Source organism: Tinamus guttatus, unplaced genomic scaffold (genome assembly GCF_059628265.1).
Source record: "Tinamus guttatus ecotype Peru unplaced genomic scaffold, ASM5962826v1 Tinamus_guttatus_pri_ptg000004l, whole genome shotgun sequence".
NCBI lineage: Eukaryota > Metazoa > Chordata > Aves > Tinamiformes > Tinamidae > Tinamus > Tinamus guttatus.
The window spans coordinates 15,925,475-15,943,711 of record NW_028288538.1 but is presented as its reverse complement, the minus strand read 5'-3'; positions in this window follow the sequence as shown (position 1 = coordinate 15,943,711).

Genomic DNA, 18,237 nt, shown 5'->3' with positions numbered 1-18,237 from the left:
GTTTTACTTTGGCCTTCTGCACAATATCCCTTCTGTCTTTGAAGGTGTGACCTATGCTAATGCTCTGAAGCACTTTCATCAACTTTCAGCACAAGGGATATGTTATACTCAGACCTCTATAAATGTTGAGCTTAAAGTGTCATATTTAATACAGAAAATCTCCTTTATGTTATAAGAGGCGTAGAGCTGAGTCAACTAGATAGAAGGCCAGACTAGTTTTCAGATATTAGCCCCTCTGAGCCACTGAAGGAGCGTAAAAGGATGCCTATCCACATGCAACATGTTGCAAGAAAGGGCTTAAAACTCAGGAGTGGGCAGAGCTCAATTCCTACTTTATGGTGCTCCTCTGGCCTGTGATTCTTTAAGTTCATTCACTGATACCATAGAACAGAGTAACCTAAAGCATCCAGAGTGAATCAGGGCAAGCCGTCTCAGCAGTAGGACTGGTGTATATTCTAGAAGTGATCTAATGGGGTATGTGACACCAGTCTTCTCTCCCATTTACTCTCTGCATGGAGCTCTGACACAGGGGAGGAGCTTTCTCTCTTCTCTTGTTTTGTTCTAATCTTAGGTGTCAAATATACAGCAGCATAATTATTTCTTAAGCGCCTAAAAGTCTTTTGATACACTTGTGTTTCGTTTTCTATCTCGCTTGTCTTTTTAGCAAATGTACTAGGTGCGTTTCTCTGATTTACTTTTTCATTTAAGATTCTAATGGTTTCTGGACCTGCCAATGTTAAACATTTGGAAATTGTCCCAGTTTCTTTTTCACCTTTAGATGGGTTGAGCTTCTGTTTCAAGTCCTCCATTCATCTTCTCTCTTTTAAAGTTTCTCCAAAATGTATTTGACCAGGTGAAAACACATAAATTAGGATTATAGAAAATGTGTTCTGCTATCCTTATTAAAGGTAGGTAAGTAGAAAGTAGTGTACTCTGTTCATAAGTTATTAGGTCATAAGTTACTAGGGAAAGGAGCAGAATCGCATCCTCTGCCGTCCTGTCTGTTAACTCTGGAATCAAAATCTCACAACTCCATTCACAGCATGATTTCTGTCCAGCAGGTTACTCCTGTAGGAAGCAGATATGCTAAACTCATACTAATTGAGTTTAGTTCAACTTTCGTTGCAGCAATCTTCTTTCGCTCAAGTAATTCTTGCAGATGTGAATCTTTGGTACTCTTTTCAACTTTTGAGAAGTCATTTTGGTGTAATAATTAAAGATTAATAATACTTATGCAAGCTTTGGGAAAACATCCTCATTCTGAAAGCAGATCCAGTTCTACATGGTGTTTCTTTGACCTAGAAGTCGGCTTTTCTGTGGCTATCTTGACTATTTTGATGTTTTACCTTGTAACTGTTTTGCATACTTCTAGTGTGATCAAAATCTAGGCAAGATAGCTGGTAGCAACATATTACAAATCTAAGCTTTAAATATTCACTGCCAAATGTTGTTATCCTGATGTTGATGGTGAGTGCAAGCTATCTCTTCCTTTGCAGGGAGATAGGAGGTAAGTTTGAGACTCATCTTCTTGAGGCAGGGCGCTTCTGATTAAGGAACTTCACTGTGCATCTCTGGGTGCCTTACAAAGAGCACAGGTATAAGGGCTTCAAATAATGTTGTTTCTTAATCAAACTTAATTAAAGTGACTAATACAAAGAGTACACTTTGTTCAGCCTAATGTGATTGCGAGGAGAAATAAATAACCAAAACAGACATTGTGTTTTTTAAGCCTACAGGGACAGCTACTGTCAAATATGTAAACACAGAAAGGAAGGAAAAACCTTAGACTCCTTTTTGGTTTCAGCTAAGATGAATTACATCAATAGATCTCCAGCAATTTGGAAAAAGTTTTAAAATGTTATAATAATAAAGCCCTAACTTTCTTACTACAGTTCTGAATGTCAGGAGTGGCTGGGAAAAAGCCTGAGTGGAATAACAAATTGTCACTAGTCAACTTTATAGTTAGTGTCAGTGGGCATCAAGCCTATCCCGCTGCAGGAAATATTCATTGTAGGTGTGTTAAGAGGCCCTTTGAGTCCTCCTGGCTTGCTGAGTCTCCACTGCCACTCTGTGCTATCGTTTACTAAAAGGACCTTGTCGTGAAGAACTTCAGATCTAAACCAGACGAAATACAGGGAGAAGGGTGCTGAGGTAGATGTCTCACTGCAGTAGTGTTAATCATCTGTTGTTGCTCCACAATGTGTATGTATACAACTTGTTTAAGGCATCTCATATCTATCCAGAAGGTGAGCAGGCAGGAGCATTCTGCTCCTAAAGCAGAGAAATAGATCCAGAAGAAATAAGTTTAAGCAGTCTGTGGTATATGGCCTGGCATTCTGCAGCCCTGAATCCATAGTAGGGACCAGCACTGGAAAGAGCCTGTGGGGAACTTGGAGAATCTCACTGTGAGTCAGGTGGTCGGGGCTGCTGAAGATGATGGGCCCAGTTCTGCTCTGCCAATCCCGTGTACCTCCATAAATAATTAGTTTTGTTGAGTATTTTTAATGGAGCTGAGTTCAATATGAGCATTTCTTAATTGGTCTTATAATTCTAGCGAAACAATGTCTTGTTATGCTTAACAGAATGAACAATAATAAAGCCAATTAATTTGATAGTTAGAAGAGGTTAAAAATCTGTCAAGGACAATAATATTAGCTGTAGATTCATTAGATTGAAACCATTTCATCTCAACTTGAGCAATACTTAGGTCATAGCAGTAAACGAAGCATTAGCTGGATAAGAGTAGATATGAGTGATAGTTTAGATCTGTAAGGGGCAGAATCAGCCTCCCTATATATTAAACGCAATTGAGAATGTATCCTGGTAAGCAGTAGAAAGAATGGAAAATAATCCAAACCTCCATTTTGAAGTTAGTATAGTAAGCAATCAAAACTATAGCTAATAAAACAGTGCAGGAAGATCAGTACTTCAAGGAAAATAACCCACCATAAAATCAATTTTAACAGCATGTGCAGTCAGAAAGAGTTTTTTTGGTTTTTTTTCCAACTTCAATTTAAAGAAGATAAATTTTGTTCATCCTGGGAGGTATAGAGCTGTAGGTCTTAAGAGCCTATAGCTGTCATGTTTTGCTTCAGATAGCTTTCATGCAATGCTGGGGAAGAGAAGGGCTCTGACCTATACTTTGTAATACAGCATTCCTCTAACTAGTTAAAATTTTGATTAAAGGTGCGAAATAGAAGGCAGTGCCTTGTGGTTTGTGGTGTGAGTAAACAGAGCAATTTTCTGATCAATTCATTGACTCTGTTGCAACTGATGGAAAGGCTATACAATCAGCAAAATATGTTCAAATCTTCTCAAAAAACCAAAGCAGCAGGCTGTGCCTGCTGGAGGCTGTGCAGAACCCTGATGTGCAAGCCAGTCGATAAAGAATTACTGTAATCTAATTTTGAAGAAAGGGACAAAAAGTGTAAATAGCCTTTTCAAAAGCTTCCTGAGATGGCAATGACAAACACTTGGCAATAGGCTTTTCAAATGGTCTGGAGATATTCTTGTAGTGGAGATGAAATGCTCTTCTGTGGTCTAACATGAATCTCAAATGCTTCCAGCTCCTAAAGAAACCTCTTGATTGCAAAGCAGAAGAATACATGTGGAGGAATACACTTCCTTTGAGCTTCACTGCCAAGTAGCAGCAGGACTGCCTTGTTCAAGGAAAGTATGGCACAAAGGATTGAACATGCACCAAATATGCTGCTACTTGACATTATTTGGTTAGTGCATCTGTTGGAATTAAACATGAATTGTAGAGTTGACCAAGCTTAGATCCAGCCAGTTTGGAGAGCCACCCCTGCCTCTCTGGGCTGAGGTGTGGCAGGTATCCCCTGTCCCTAGTATGGGTCTTCTCTGGTTTCTTTGGCCTTCTAAAAAGAACTACAGCTTTTGTGGTAAGTGAGGTGACATTGCAGTTTTTCCTCCATACAGATCTTTAGGCTGAACTTAAGAAAAAAAAAGAAAAAAAAAAAAAGGCAATAATGATTTTAAGTTATTCAAAAATCTTGATAAAGTTTCTCTTAATATATTGTATGGATTTTTTTTTTCTATTTCATACTTGGAGCTTTTAGGAGTAGTAATACCGTGCTATCTGGTAGAACCACAGTTCTTCTGTAGCTGCATTAAGAACTCTACAGTTGTAGTTGGTCTGAAAGAGGGGATGCACACACTTTAAGTTGACAGTAAAAGGAAAGACAAAAGTTACAAAAGAAAACAGTCACCAAGAATGAGCTACTCCAAGATACCACTCTATGACTGTGGCTGTTAATCAATAAAAATGCTATTACTCTTCAAATTGTATTACAACAAAATCAATCTGGAGATGTTGTATATAGACTGAAGAACCAAACTGCCTCTCTTAATTCCAGTTGGGTTATTCACAGCAGAAATTAACATGTTTGATTTTCTGCAGGCTAAACTGAACTCAGACAACTCTGTCATTTGTTATGTTTGTTCTGTAATTTTGAAGGGCTCTTTTAGATGTAGAATCTTTCATTCTAGGTACGGATACTAAGTGTAAGTCTGTAAATCACACTACAACTAGAGCCTTTCTGCCTGAGAGCAAGAGATAAGAAGAAATAAAAATGAATGTTCAGAATCTTTGCCCACCTCAGTGTGGCTGAGAGCTCCCTCTGTATATTCCATGTTCTTGGCTTGACAGTTTTCTTCATTCTCATGCATGATTTCTGGATTGACTCCCTTTTTTGTTCTCTCCTACATGTCTTGAAGATCCTCAGTTAGAGAAGCAGCAGTACTGAAACTCTTCAGGCAAGTGAACAGAAATAATATAGAGTGAAGGCACTGAAATATCAGAAATAAGTTTAAGTCAAGTGGGCCCTGTCCTCTGTGAGAAGCCTTTATAATAATAAGCTGGAAAAGAACGATTTTACTTTTACATCTGCAGTTTAGCTTTTTCATGAAAGAAGCGTTTTGTGTGGATGAGAGACTCATTTGAGCCAGACCAAAGAGGGAGATTACTTTGACCATCATCAAATACAAACAAAAAGATTTTTTTTTCCTAAGTACTCCTGTGTTTATGTACCCTCATATAAAACACAAATTAAATCTTGTAAGGCAGTTTAGAATCTGTGAATGTGTCAAGCTGGCTACATATTTCTACAGATATCGGAAAACTGATCAGAATGCCATTGAATGTAGACTTCATTTTTCATATCAAGTCCTTGAGATGCTACTTTGAATAAGCAGCAAGTTCTAGTATCCAAGTACGATCATGAAGAGAAAATGATGGATGTCCTTCAAAGAACACAAGGTAGCTAGGGATTGCTTTGGATACAAGAAGTGGATGTAAAAACTGTAACTAGGAAGATTGAATTCAAGCATGCCTTTACATAAGGGATAAACATGCTTGTGATCTGCTTTAGCTTTACCTTGTATCTTAAAAATTCTGAATGGGAAGATATCTGTATCTTTTCTTTAAGGTTATTTTTTCTATTTTCATCTGCACTTCCAAAGCGGTGGTGAATCAGGAAAAATTTCCGTTAGTGCATCTTTTTAATGGTTGTCTTTGAGGAAAAGGTAAGAGAAGAGCAGCATCTCTGATTTAATCAGAATACAATTCTTCTATCCAAAACTGCCTGCCTAAATCAAAAAAAAATGAAGTTTGCATGGATCAAAAGGGTGGAAAATATGTAATTGAGATTGTACCAGATCTGAGACACAATAAGATCTATTGGGGAAAATAAGACAACAGTTGAAACCTCAAGGTTGAACTCGAAATAGGAAACCAGGAATAATACTGAGGCTGAGATGGAGAAAACATTTCAGATATTAAAGATAATTAAAGATTACTGGCACTAAAGATAACTAGAGAAGGAAGAAGACAAGTGAGGAGAGTGACAGACCAAATGATAAGAAACGAGCACTAAGGCAGAGAAGCCAAAAAGGAAGAAAATCTATATAGAGCAAGTGTAATTTTCCTGAAAATAACTGAAATTGTTAAAAAATATATATATATATTGAAGTATAGATGAAGCAAGACTAGAAAATGGGAAAGAATGCTAAGGAAAAACCTTGTTCTTAATTGTATAGTGTATCTAGAAAAGCGTTTTTAAATCCATCCGTTATTTAATTTTTCTGTCAATCATTTTTACTGTGCTCTTCAGGTGCTCATTCGCTTTTATCAAGTTGCATGTTTATACAGAAATGTGCCTGTAGAAACACCGTCCTGATTCAATCAGGCTGTGAAAAAGCACTGGTAGTGTTGTAGGAACTATTGGTAAATATTTTATAAAAGTCAATATGAAAAGACTTTATTATTTATTTATTTATTTATTTTATTCAGTGTAAATTTTGAAAACTAAATGGCAGATAAGGCTAGTATTACACTCACTGTATGGAAAAATACGTAATTTTCACAAAAGGTTGGTTTCTCATGGTAAAAAGCATAGTTTGTCTTATGATGTGAGAGATAGCTTTGGCTTTTTATTGAAATACTTCTTTGGCTTTGCAAACTGATATTCTTGTAATAGTTTGACTTGATTGTTTACCTACTTGGTTTTTGGATCAGTTTGGGTTTTTGGATAGGTAAGATATGATAGATAAGAAAATCTATCAAGGTGTTCCAGTGCAACTTAACATTCATATTTGACCTCAGGGTAGGAATTTGTGAAAACTACATTTGATGAAATTAAATTTTAGAGACTCCATTCAGAATTCACATAGGAGGAACTGCTTTAAATAAGTGTATTTTCACTTTAATACTAGCAAGCTAAGTACTTTAATTATTAAGCATGGTGAAAGTAACAAATTTCATTGGAAATTTATAATTGTTATTGTTTTCCTGAAAACCGCATCAGCTGCATTGGTTCTCCTGGTGTAGCTTAAGTAACAGCAACTAGTACTATTTCAGTTATATATTTGTATATATAGTCATGTTAGCATGTTGTAATATGCAGGTAAATTTAAAGAAAATCCCTACCTAACTTGTTTTATAATTTTATGTTATGCTTTATGACATAAAATCTGGACACACTAAAAAAAAAAAAGTTTAAGAAAATCTGAAGAGAATAAAACGAGAAAGATAGACAAAAGTCCTAATGAGAATATTTATTTATTTATTTTTACAGTTGAGGATTTTCAGTGACTACCTTCTGTAGACCTGAACATGGAAGTCATTATTCATTGGTATAATGGTTAAGAGAAGAATTTCTTAGAAGCCTAATTAGTAAAAGTTCCTTTAGGGGGTTTTGTCTGCATTGTATGCAAATCACATACAATTTCTTTTTGCAAAAGAGAATAGGAGGAGATGAGATTATGATAAGACAGGGAAGTATGATTAAAAAAAAAAAAACTCTTGGTGCTCAGCATTAGAACTGAATATATCAGGGCTTGATCAAAAGAGGCTAGATCTTATGTAGAGAGTCTGATAAATTGTACCATTTCTGAAAAATACTGAATTGCAGACTTCTTTCACAAGGAGAAAGAAACAAAACTGCAATAGCTTAGTGTAAGAATGCAAGGCATTTTGTCCTTTTTTTGCAGTTCTTTGGAGAGTACCTTAGATAATGTTGTGATCTTTAGCCTGGAGTTTTTTCAATGATATGGAAAAAAATGACTCCTTCTTGCAATGTATTTTTTTAATTAGATGCACTGTGTTTAGTTTGGGATCTGAATTCCACTAAAGTTTGAGTGAGCATCTGATCACAAGTTTTCCCACTAAGCAGTATGATGAACTATCCAAATTATGGCATGAACAGAAGTGGATTTGCTTGGGTTGTTTATCTTTGGTTTTGAAAGGAAGAAGGAATTTAGCTTGCTTCTGTGAATAAATTAGTGTGTAGACTTCCATTATCTTCTATGTTGTCCTAGTTTTTTAAAAAACACTCTTGAAGTTTAAGTTTGGTGCCAGGGAATGTAATTTATTTTTTTGTTTTCTGTAAGTTTGGAGTGGTCTCTTTTTCATTAATTTAATAACAGCTGAGAGCGTTTCCTTCCTTGAAGACTTGGTCCTCTGTCTTTTTATGCAATTATACTGAATGCTTGCAACGTACGATCGGATACAGCACCATTCCTGCTTTCCGTGCGTGCTGGTAGTAGAGGGAGCACCACGTTTGTGTACACTAGTAGGTCTCCAAGTGTTTGTCCTGTTCAAGCAGGAATAAGTAAAAGGAAAGGGAGGAGATTGTTGATTGTAGACTGGGGACAGAAGACCAAAAGTGAGAGGCTTTTTGGAGTTATCACTGTAGCATGAGGGGAGTTTTTGCAGTACGCACTGGATGTTTTAAACTAGTTACATGGCAGACCATGAGTTAGGAGCAAGCAACTGGGATACAAAAAGGAAGTTGCAGTAAATTTATTAGTATTTGATTTCTGCTGTATTTTCTTTAATGTTATTTTGCAAATCTCCTACTAATTTTAGATATCCAGATCCAAATATTTTGATCTAGTTGGAAGAAATCAGATTGGTTTTAGAAATCCGAGTCAAATCCTAGGAAGAGTGAAGGCAGTAAATGATCGCCTGTGAAGGTGTGTGAGTATCAGCCATGCCTGGGATTAGGCGCAGGCCATGGATGAAGGACAAATAGGAGCTAGCTTCTCCTCAACGTGAAATTGTGGCTGCATTTGTGGTAGATGCCTGGGGTGAAGGACATAGTTTGCACAGCGATTGCGCGCTGCTTTTTCGCACACACACATGCACACTTGCATGCTAGTAAATCCATAGCTGCCCTAGGCAGAGTGTGGTGTAAGTGAATGTTGGAAAACACTGGTTAAAGTCAAGCTGCCAGTCTCGATATGACAGAGGCTTTAGAGAGGGAATAGGCTCCCATATGTCAGTACTTAGCCCAAGAATTATTGGGCTCTATTTGTCCAGCAAGTCTTTTAGGGTGGTGTGTATTGAGGAAATTGAAATCTACTGAGGAATAACTTAAAGGTAAGTTCAAATTTGACCGTACACAGCTATGAGAATCAGGTATCTTTGGACACATGTGAAGGATCATCGAGTATCCTCTGTGCTGTTTGGCAAAACAACTCTTTCTAGCCATTCTGCAAAGTCTAAACGTGGGATATAGGCTCGAATTGGTAGATACTGATGTGTGGTCATTTAAAAAAAAAAAAAAATATATGGATGTGAAATGATTGGTTCTGTGGGAGAAATGGCTTCCCATAATTAGTCTCAGGTAGAATTTCCAGAAACAAAAATGAGAGGGTGATATAAGTTTCGTAACACAATAGACTAAAATAAGTGACATCTTTTGAAATGAGAATTTTCTTGTGATGCGCGGTTAGGACTGGTTTTCTAATGTAACTTGATCCCTGAATACATGATAATGGACATCTTGTGAACTAAATAAGCCAGGACTGATCTTAATGAACAGAACTGTGAACAAAATTATATTTTACATTTTTGGAATAATCAGCCATATATTTTTCTACCATCTGGTAGTATTATACACATGCAAAATCATGCTTAATCTGTGGTTTGGGTAACATAGCTATTCTAGGAATAACCCTACATGTGAATATAAACAGAACCGTAATGAAAAGGTGAAACATTATGGGGAAGTTTAACTAATAAAAATGTGCTCTTGGTAAAAATTTCTAGGTAAGGAGAAAAACTCTAGTGTGGAATAAAAGAGCAAGTCTGAGTATGGAGGAAGGGAAAGGGAGATAGAAATGTGTCAGATGAGCGTGTAGTGGGGAAAATAATACATTGCAGCCATGTGTCCTGATGGCAGCTTTGTATTTTTTCCTGCTTGTATGTGAAGAGGAGCCAAGTTTAGTTGCCTAGCTTGTGGAAACGCACTGAACCTTTTCACAACCCCTTAGAAGTCAGTAGAAGTTTTAAGGTAGTAACTGGAGTAAGGAATTTGTTTGTATTTTGTAGTCCTTCCACCCGAAGCGTTAGGCTGAAACAATCGTGAAGCCCTGCCAAAGGCAGGGTGTTTGGCAGTGTGGGGGAGAGGAGTGAATCGCCTCTCCTACGCAGGAGAAATACCCACATGTCAGTGATTCCTTCCACGATTGCAGCTTTGCCAAGGTAGCTTTCTTTAAACACACACAATAGGCCTTGTTTTCATGCATGGCTTTTCAGGCGTATCAATGCGTACTGCTTTCGAGAAGTTAAGCCTTTTAATTCTGCCTTGCTTCAGAGGAAGGGATATGCAATCTCTGTCTCTTTCTCTCATGCCTCTCAAACCTTCCCAGGTTTGTTTCAGGGTTTGTCCCTGCAAAGCGCAGAGCAGCAGAGCTCTTCCCATCAGGCCTTTGTAAGGAGCCTTTCTTGGCTCCCTTCACATCAGGAGCATCAATGGCCAAATCAGATGCACTGAAATGAAATTCTAGACTTCTTTTTCTCTAGGCCTAGGAACTTTACTTGCCTTTTCTTAAATAAAGCAATGACACAATCATGACACATCCCACCTTCTTATTTTGACATGAAACTTAAAGCAAGTTTTAATTAAAGGACTATTTAATTTTGTTATTTGAGCACGCCTGCAATATTAATATTATTTTTGTCTGACATTTCAAATACCTTTCTCATTGTAATTTTCTCAAGTGAAAGAGGTTTAAAGCAGCAAAGAGCATAAATTATATCTTCTGTTACAGTTTAAACTCTGAGGTGTGAAACTTCTCCCAAATGTACCTTTTCAAAACCTCTTTTGTATGTGGAAAAGTAGCATTGATACATATTGTAGTTGGATAAAAACCATGAATATTATACTTTTTAGTTCATTTGTTTTCGTTATGAATGGCAAATATTTAGTTTTTGTTTAATGAATCACATAGCACTTTCTGTACACCCTGGAAGGAATTATGAGGAAAATCTTTTTCAGCAGAGCAGGGTAAGACTAAGATGTAATGCAAAATGGGAAAGCAAAAAAAAAAAGAAAAGCAAGGTCTTTCCATAATTCCTGTCTTTTTTCAATGTATTTAAATATAATAATCTTTACAGTCCTGGCTGTTAGAAAGTCCCAGGGTGGTCCTACTGCCTTGGGCATTCGGAAGGTAACATTGTGGCACGTAGCAGGCAGTGTCAACAGCAGCAGCGGCTCTTGCAGTGAGGCCGTTGTTTAAGGAGCTGTGTGGAGCAGAGCCTGTCCCTGCTTTCCGTGTCTGGCATCTCTGGGGTCAAGTGGCAGGAGTGCCACTCAGGACTTGAAAACAAATACAGCACTCGAAGTATCAATCGCAGGTAGACTGTGATCCCAGGGAAGCTTTTGGTGGATTGAGGCTATATGGAACCTAGCAAGGGAAAGACTGGAGATTTTGAATATTTTCATCACCCTAGTGGCAGTTCCTCCAAGGAGAAAAGCAGTGATTTGAAGGTCACCTTTTCTGTTTAAAACTAGAGCTGAGCAAGAAAATCAGTTCATTGATTGAGTTTGAACAGAATTTCCCCCACATCAGATGCCCTGGATCTCTTAAACAGTTTGACCTCTGGTGGGATGAATGCAAGTTACATGGTGTCATGGGGAGGATAATATGCATCTAAAACAGGGAAATTTTTCTTTTCTTTATAGAGCTGGTGAAGGCGCTTAGCAGGGCTTGTTTCACAACGGGCCTCTCATTGTGTCGCTCTTCTTGCACCTCTGCTTTCCCTGGCTGTTCGACAGAGATTTTTGTGAAATGCTGTGAGAAATGGTGTCTTCTGGCTCCGAGCTCCCACTGAATTTTAACGGCAGCAGAAGCTGGGAACACAGAAGGTGGTGAAAACCATTTCCTCTTACAGAAGTTGGTAATTTGCTTCTGAAAAGGACCTGGCTTCCTACTCACAGTTTCTGCTTATTAAGAGTTGAGCAAGAGCAGGGAGCTGCTGGCACTCGCCAAGGTGCGATGGTGCCAGTGGGCACACGTGTCTCTGGAAGCAGCAGCCGCCCCGGGCCGCTGTAGGCTTAGGAACCACCACCACGTCCCACTGCGTGACGGGCTGCTGTCGTGTCGGGGGCGACAGGGAAACGCTCACTGGGACATGCAAGGCAAACTGTAGATGTTTCCGAGGCCTTCGCTCGGCATCCCTCCTTACAGGCTAGCGTCTAGCTAGTAGGCTGTAGGTTGATACGCTTGTCTTTGCCTCTTCTGGATTGTGGGCAGAGCTTCAGTAAAAGAAGTTCAAAGTGTCTCCTGCTTAGACGCACCTTCTGTGAAGATGTGGCCCTCGGGTGCAGCAGAAAATAGTGTCCCAAAACTCTGAGAGAGCTCGACCTGCCAAGCTGTTTGACAAAGCAAGTTTTTTCTACTGCTATTTATAAGAGACAAGCCTCTTCTCTATGGTTGTGCTACAAAAAGCCTCAGCGCTAGAAGTTCAGAGAGCGATGGTATCTACCTCCCTGAAGCAAGATTTGTTCACTTGATGTAGAGAGCCCTAGGACATAGCGCTGTGTGAATCTCCTCTGTGCCTAACCTTCCTCCTGCTTTGTACAGGAACCCTGGGCCCCAACTGGCCCTGGAGATTGTTGTAAGGATCATTTGAATACGAGTTAGACAGTGTGAAGCTCGGTGTCACTGTGCAGAAACGTTTTGTGAATTCAGGTCCCAAGTCTCAGGAGTGCTTTTGAAAGCGCTTTGTTTTTTCTAAGCCTTGTTTTTGGAGGTGATTCAGGAGCCTCTGCTGAACAGGAATGTGCGCTTGGTGGTTTACAGACCGTCAGCACTGTTGGAAAATAATTCTCAGGTTTTGTTTCAACGTAACTATTCTTAGTATTACTATGTAATACTCCCATCTTGATACTAAATCTGCAAGTATTCTTTATTCCGATCTTCCCATTTCATATATTATACCAAAGCATTTGAGAAAAATCCAAATAAGGCAGTGGAAAAACCTTTTCTTGAATAAATAAATTGAAATAAATTGAAATTTGTCATAAAATGAAATACTAGGAACATTCCCTAAAGAAACACGAGTTTCAGGACATGAACTTTCTTTACATTATTTTTCTAGACATGCATTAACCTGAGTAATATTTAGGCAAATGTGTAGTTTTTTCTCTTTGACCAAAGATCTGAGTAGTATTTTCAAACTTGCTCCTACTGTCAGCCTGACTTCACTGTACTAGTGGGAAGATAAAATTTTCTAGATGCATCATGTAGCCCATAATTAGTTGATATAAAGCTATTGATTAGAGTAGATTTTCCTGGTTTTCCTAGCACAGCTGAGAACTCTAGCTGAGAGAGAGGCAAATATGTAAAAGATGTTTACAGTTACTTTTATCTGTGATAAAAATAAAAACTGTAAAATGTAGCAAAATGAGCAGTTTATTGCAGTTACCAGGGGCCAAAAAGTTAATTTTAGCCTTTTAAAATCTATTTTTCTGTAAATCTTTCTCACTTTATGAGCTATAAATCCACTATTTTTCCTCCTGGAGATCCTTCCAAGTTTGGAGTTCAGGGTGCCGTTCCACCTGCCTTTTTTAGCATCTTAAATAGTGCCTAGAACTTTTACACAGGAGATGATCTTTCATTGCTAGGATTGTTCCACAAAATAATATATAGCTGTTATTTTAACCTGCAATTACTTATTTTAGGTAACATATAAAAGATACCCAATAGAGAGGAAGAGGAACCTGAATCACCTTATATGGAGAAGTAACTATGGAAAGACATACCTTTGAGCTTATTTATACAACGTAATTAAAAAGTAATCACTTAAAGCACAAGCTGAATCAAATGTCATTGAAGGCTATATAACGAGTACCGATGCATCCATCAGTCTCTGTGCATATGGCCCTACACTTTGTTAGAACTTCCTGAAGTCCTGGAGTGATTCAGAATTGCCCTTGGCAGTCTGCTGCTGAAGCATCCTTCTGAGCAGAAAGGTAAGGGGGGCTGTAGGGTCATGGGCTAATATCCCTCTCAACGGTTTTGTTTTGTCCCTCTGAGCACTTCAGAAGCGGAAAACTTGCCAGCCAGTAACCTAAACATAGCCCAACTCATTAGCACAGATCACTGATGCAACATCAATTGGGCAAGCAACAAATTCCCCACTTGGAGCTCTTCAGCTTGATAAATCCATATATAAAACAAAAGTAATTTTAAGTGGGCAGTACTTAAGATTGGATAGCACCTACTTAGCTTAATTCATGAGACACCAGTCTGTGAGTCTGGCAACAGGCAGCCTCCGAGACACATACACACATACGGTTGTTTGAAACGTGTCAGAGAGCCTAGACTTGGTCTGTATGTGCAAGTATCCCAGCTGTACATGGGAAAATGCTGCTGTTTGAAAAGTCTGTTTTAGGGGAAGCCAGATCTGAATTTTATACATCTTGCCTCAATTATCATGTGCTGTCAAGCAGTACCTGATTTGGGGAAAATTCAAGACATACTACCAAATTCTGCTTTTATTCCTATTTTGGAATATAACTTTAAATATAACTTCAAAACTGTATGGTGTGAAAAATGTCTGGAAGAATCGAAGGTGCAGGATTTTTATTATATGTTGTGTTTGACTGCTGTTCTTTCTGGGTACGCATGTTGCTGAGTGTTACTGAGTGTTGGGAGCATTCCTGCTTCATGGATACGCCTGGACATTCTGGCTGCTCAGGCAGAACTTGGTCTGCAGCAGGAATCTGCCAAGTGTGGCCATGGGATATTTGTAAGGAGTCTGCAAAGGGACTTGAGTTTTTGGCTGTATTGACTAGGGCCTGTGCTCCAAGAGCTGTCAGTCATAGAGACGAGGCAGAATCCGTTCCGCAGGTGTGCTGGTGCAGGGGACATGGAACTTTTTACTTTGGAGAGATACAAAGTGTGTCGGACACATGGTTTTGGAGCACTGTGTGGTTCCCAGCTTGTTGCTAATTGACCTTCTCCAGTTAAAAACTGGGAGCACAGGAAATTCTGAAATTCCCTCTCCTAGGAGGAAGCCTGTAGGGGCAGCTGGGAGCGGCAATCCCTTTCTTGCTAACGAAGCTGCAGAGGTGTGCAAGTTAGTCCACGCAGAAATCACTCCTCCTAGAGTTAAAACAGGAAGAGCGGGCGTTTGATGGGGAGTTTTCAGATTTTCTTTTCACTTTCCAGGAGTCCAGAAGCTTGGCTCCAAGTCTCTAATTAGAGGAACTGTGAGAAATGTTGTGGTAAATGATCAAATACCAGTGCACATCTTTGAATGCTGCCAGTAGTATTGGGGACTCATTTAGTAATCTACAAGTCTTGGAGCACTGCAAAAATTTACTAATTGGCTCCAGCTTTTCCATGGGTGGAGAACATATTGCTCTTAATGGGTTTCATAGCACTTTCACAACTGTACTGTGTCTGATCTTTCTTTTCTTCTGTTTGGAGGCTTGATTGCTTTAACTCTTTTCTCCAGAGTTTGGAGATCTTGGTTTCCATAGTGCTTCTCAATAGCTGGTGCTCGAGTTAGACACAGGCCATGCAAACACAGAGCTGCCTGTGTGGCTGAGCTGGCAGAGCAGTCACTGAACTGTGTGCACCGGGAACGCCGGGTCACAAAGAAGGTAGCAGTGACCAAGTGCTCGAGTGTCACAGCCGCACTGGATAGCGACACCAAGGTGGGAAGCACTGGGTGCTGCAGCGCCCAGGTGGAGAAGCAGCGGCGCATGAGCCCCTTCCCCTGCCCGCGAGTAACGGTGAGCGCTTCTGATTCAGAGCACAATAAAAACCAAATAAAACATAATTGCTCTGTAAGCAAAAGCAAGTGGGTGGCAGGGACGAGTCGGGGCTGAAGTTTTGAAATGAGAGGAAGGTTTCAGCAGAAGCCTCTGCCCCTTGACCTCTTAGCCGGGAGGGTCCGCAGGGAGCGGAGCACAAGGGTTAGGTGCAGCTGTCCCCAGCTGGCCTGGAAGCGGGGACACCCCTTCTGCTTCCCCATGGCGCCCTGTTGGCGTGGGAAGCACCAATGGGAACGTGCGCTAAGGGAGTCCTTCTAAAGGAAGGATTTTTTCTAGGTTTTGAGGGATTTGGGGTGAATCAATTGCTACTTGAGTATCAAACTCTTTCTGTTCTTTATGTTTTATTTATAATGTGTATAATATGTGTCAAGCACATTTTTGTCAGGTAAAATTTTAGTCCCATCGAGTAGCAGAGGAAACCTTGAGTCTGATTCATCAGAAGGGATAACAGATAGTTTTCAGGTGTTGCATTCTAATGAATAGCTGGCTCTTATTCATTATTTATCTACCTCAGAAGTTTAATGAATAACTTGGAAACTAATTATTGAATTTCTGTAATTGTGGAGAATAGTGTTTCAGAAACTGCAGATCACTGAGTACAATATAAAAGTTTCTAAGTATTCACTTGCATTTAAAAATAGCCCTACTTGGACCATGTATATCCTTATTAATTAATTTATTTACTTTTAATGACTTCCTCTCACCATTTAAGCATGAAGATCTTTTCATGAAGATGGGCACAGAGTGAATTCAGGACAACCATAAATCAAAGAGTATCTGTATAAAAGCTTCATACAAATTTCTAGCATACAAACAGCGTACAATACCTTGATACATGCAGGATGAATGGGGATTTTGGAAAAGCTTATTGGTGAGGTGGCTAAGTGGTTCCTGACCCTCTTAATACCCTGAACACGTTGCTCTGGCCACTGGACTGTGACACTCGCTCAGGTGGATCCCCATGTTCTCCTTGCTGCAAGGCAGGTCCCGACGATTTGAACCCCTCGGCAGGGAGACTTCAGTGTCTGGAGCTGCTCCCGTGGGGGTTTATGGCTCAGTGACCAGGTGGTGCTTTAAAACTAGAGCGCTAAAAGCAGGCACAGGGCAAAGCAAAAAGGGCAGGAGAGGGAGAAGAGGCTTTGGAAGGAAGACTCGGTGTGTCCCACCTCCCTTCCTGGCAAGCACCGAACACGGCGCTAGCCTGTAACCATCTGTGCTCCTGGTGAGCTCTTGCTCCCCTGCAATGGCAAAACAACTAATATAAGTTGGTTTGAGCTTCTTCATAGCCAAAACTGCAAGGGTTAAATGATTCCAGGTGTACTTCCAGCAAGGTGCTTGTTTTGAACTGCTATGCTTGCCTATGTGTTTCTGATGGTCCAGCAAATAAACTAAATGAAAAGAAATAGGGCATTCCAAGCCCTATTGGAAGGCAGCAGCACTGTCGTGACATAAAAAATCAAGGCAGCTCAGTTGTCCAAGAGTCAAATAGTTCTAATTCCTGATACTGCTAGAAAATATTTGGAAGAGAGAGAGAAAAAAAAAAAGAAAGAACCAGTTGAAAAATAGTGCATGTGCATGACAGGCACGATCTGCAAATTCTGTAGTTTTAATCAAAACTTAAAAAAAAAAAAAGGGGAGGGGGGTGGGAGTATTTTTTAAAAAATCAGCTCTCTGTTTTAATTTAGACTTGTATTCTTCTCACAAAAAAAAAAAAAAGCTTCAATACATTATTTTAAAAAATCTCTTTTCAAATCTTCAAATCCAGAACTTTATTAACAAAGGAAACCATATTCTAGCATTTAGGACATCCTAGTTAAGCAAAATATTTAGGCCTATGTCTTGTAAAGCATGTGATTAGTTTCACCCTTGATATGAACTGTACATGTTTCTGAGCCTTAGTTCTCAAAAAAAAAAAACAAACAAAAAAAACTTTAAACGGCATAAGTTTGTGTAATTCCACTGATGCTGATTTTTGGGGCCGTTCTGCATGTTTTGAAGCCTAAAGTGTAGGTTCTATGAATGTTTAATGGCATGGCCAAACGGGAAACACGGATGCTTTTCTACCTGACATGAGAAATGTTGAGCTGGCCCATGGTTGTGCTGTGTCTGTGTGTGCAGTCTCCAGGGTATATAATTTTATTTATAAAGGGATTTTAAGAGTGTATACAAATATAGCCACTTAAATATTCAGTTTTCAACTATTAAAAATAATTATTTTAAATATTTTTAAAACCTTTTCTGAGTTTCTAAGTTGCAGAACTTTTTTCCCCTCAAAATTCCTTCCTTTGTGGGGGTGAGCATTTGCAGAGTTGGGCTCCTCGTAAAAAGCTCTCATCCACAAACCAGAGTTGTGGATGAGACTGTGGTAATCAGCAGATTCATCTGGGGAAAAAATAGAGCTGAGCTATTTATTTATCTTTAATTATAAGTGGTTTAACAAGGAGAATAGACTTACAGTTACTACTGAACTTAAAAAGACTGTGATTTGTGCCAGCTAAAAATTAATTAGTAAGGAATTTTTAATTCCAACTTCCCAGGCCAAGAGTCTCTTCCTTGATAAATATGTCCCCATGGAATGGAGTTCTGAGATCAGATTAGAAGGAAAGTAAACTTTATATCGCATGAAGCTTGCAGTTTGAGCAGT